The sequence below is a fragment of the Austrofundulus limnaeus genome, unplaced genomic scaffold (assembly GCF_001266775.1).
Source record: "Austrofundulus limnaeus strain Quisiro unplaced genomic scaffold, Austrofundulus_limnaeus-1.0 Scaffold261, whole genome shotgun sequence".
In the NCBI taxonomy this organism is placed as follows: domain Eukaryota; kingdom Metazoa; phylum Chordata; class Actinopteri; order Cyprinodontiformes; family Rivulidae; genus Austrofundulus; species Austrofundulus limnaeus.
The window spans coordinates 161377-164557 of record NW_013952663.1 but is presented as its reverse complement, the minus strand read 5'-3'; positions in this window follow the sequence as shown (position 1 = coordinate 164557).

The following is a 3181-nucleotide window of genomic DNA, read 5'->3' as shown; positions in this document are numbered from 1 at the left end:
AAATCTAAACTATTTTCAAAAACTTTGATCATTCAAAGCGCTATCTACAACAGGTAAGATGTTAATTGTTCATAATCTTTCCACAGAATTCCATTTTAATGATCAAAACCACCAMTTTTGCTACAACATGCAATTTCATTTTAGGTTTTGAGCATAAATTAATAATCAACTGACAACGTGATCAAATAATCTCTAAGAACATTTTAGTTTGATCTTCAGGTCAAATTTTTCGTTCTTAATTTGAAATGATCACAACCACTATATGTGCTGCTGAACAGTTCCCTCAACACAAACGGTGATGTGGGAGGAGGAAAAACTCGGAAATAAGATGCAAACTCATCAGCTCCTATTCACATTTCTGACAGTCAGAATGAAGCACTTCTTAAGAGTGACTCCGCAAGGCCTGCAGGGCCTGCAGTTAACTTTGGTGCGCTTTAAACTCCGGGCTAATAAGGATGTGCTGTTGGGAATTCATGTGCATGACAGCTAAGCAGAAAGAGACTATGATTAGCCACGGGGCCTGTGTGAAAGGAACGATCGCACAGAGACATMAACCTCAAACCGAGAGAGGGTAAACGGTTTAAATATGACAGAGGTTCCACATGGTTTTGGGAAATAAAAGCATACAGGCTTTGTTGTCTTTGACATGCATTTTTTTAATCAAATGCAAAAACATTTTCAGGTCTAAAACTTTGCAAACAAACAGTTGGTCACAAGAAAATCCTCTTGTTACACAAAATTTTGCGATTGTCAACCATGCAGCCATTTGAAACACCACAGAGACCCATGTGTCGTTTCAGCCAATCAGCACATGTGAAATCGATTAGGGATGTCAGGGTGGATCAGTGTGGAGCAAAGAACAAGTGATTGCYATTGTCGGGGCGACACAGGGGTATTCTATTTCACTACCTGTAAGCCATTTGATTGTGTATGCAATGTAGAAAACTGATATGTGATAATTTTCTTCAGACAATGTTTTTACAGTCTGTCTAATTGAGGTGCCACTATTTTGGCCTATGATCATTTGATGTTTTRTTTGCTGAAAGAAAGAAAACAGTATAAGTTTAAATGTCCACTGATTCTTTCAAACCCCCTACATTTTTATTTAGTGTGYAGTGAAAATGAGCATGTGCACGATCATGCCTGTCTTTGTAAACTTATACRTCTGTCYRTCAGTAAAATATCTCATAATCAGATCAGATTGTAATGAAACTCTCAGAAAGCAATCAATGGATGTACATCAAGTAAAAATAATTACTAATGGAGTAAACCAGATTCAAGATGGCTGCCACAGCTAATTAAATGTATTAAACACAAAAATGGCTGAAACTCAGTGGTAGTAGGTGATGAGCATCCTCATCACATTCGAAACACTAATAGATGATCTTTGTTTTAAATATTTGCAGTGGGTGATTAAATTATTAATCTTATTAACCTGGATTTTTTCCCTTATTTCAAGAAGTCTTWTCAAGTACARTCATGTTACACCTTTGATAAGAAATTTGGATGTTTGCATGTATAAATCTGAAAAATCAGTTGGGTCTGTTTTGTGTGAGACACTTCAGAGTTCATTCAGTTTTGGCCTCCAGTGTGATCCAGCTGAACCTTTTCTTTGACAGGTTCAACAAATCTGGCCTCAAAGGAGACCGGACTGCAGCCTCGTCCAATCGCAGCGGAGAGCAGGAGGATGGTSTTTGTCATGTCACACTCACTGGCTGTGATTTCAGGGAGTGGAAAGGCCAGTGGATGTGCTGACAGGATGTGTACAGCTGTTCGCAGACCTCAAGGTCAATGAGTTGAGCAGAAGGAAGGRGGTTAAATATTCAGATTTTTTTTTCTTAATCGGCATCTCATAAAAAAACATTTTAAACAGGGGTTTTAGTGTAAAAAAGAATGCATTAGTCACTGTACTTCAAAACAAATCATATTCCACTCTTACACCCAAAAATGCCACAACATAAAACATTAAAATGGATTAATCTACTACAAAAAATGTATTTCATTCTGCAAACATTCACAAAAYCCCAAAGATGCCAGTAAAAATGCGAAACTCAACCTTTAATCAGCACAAAGAACTGTCAAAATCCTCCAGAGACTTCACATCTTGTTTTATAGATTATATTCTTTCCAAACATCAAATACATAATTTGATGAATGACTATAAAAACACCCAATCCCGATAATTTGTCTTCCCAGAGCGCTCGTTAACAATTCATTACTTTTCAGGTTGTTTCTCATTAAAGAGCAATATTTTTGAGACATAAAGAACGAGTATGTTTTTCACATTCATTATTTTTTCCCTCCTCCCTCCTACAGTGACTTTATTGAATCCTATAAAAAAAAAATAAAAGGTTTTGCACCAAGATTAGGATGCTGCAATTATGCATCATTAGGCAACATGAGAGAAGGACTGAKTGGGGAAATTTGGGAGAAAAGGAGGGAGGACACGCAGTAAAGGTCAAGCTTCGTATTTAAATCAATGACTTGCATCCGATTAAATTCTACTCTTTTTTCCCCTTATTCCACCTWAAAAGTTGTTTATCATAGAGAAGTTATTTTTATGCACCTACACAGGCTTGACTTCAATGCTCTTAAGCTGACAGTTTGAGAAATAAATAAATCTTTAGCTTTGTAATACATGTTGTTCCTTTAACGGATAACAGTTCTGCAGCTGTTTTTCCTCAGATCTCTCTGCTTCTCGCCAGGTGGCCACTGGAGATGGGCACCACCACCCTGCACGGAGAGAAAAAAATATGGATGGATGGATGGCTGTTTACCTCCAGAAATTTTAATTGGAGCAGCTCATGTAGATGCGCAGTGATTTACATGAAGGATCAAAAATGCAAATAAAGTAAAACGAGGACGTTTCAAAAGCCACTCTGTTCCCCCSACGCCCTGTCACAGCTACAACTGCTGAAACGTCACAACTACAAAAAAGCAAAGCACGCAATTTTTCAGCTTTAGAGGACTGTTTTTTTCCCTCCCCTTAAGCAGTAAATCAAAAACCCTCTTAACAAACAGAAACGTAGCACAGAATGTCAGGAAATTTGTGTTTGGTTGATAATTTGTTTGTTGGAGCAATGCTATTTGGTGATAAATCTTAAAGGCACAGTGTGTAGGATTTTGTCAATTCTTTTAGCCGAAATTGAGATAATCACTAATGACAATAATAAAAAAAAAC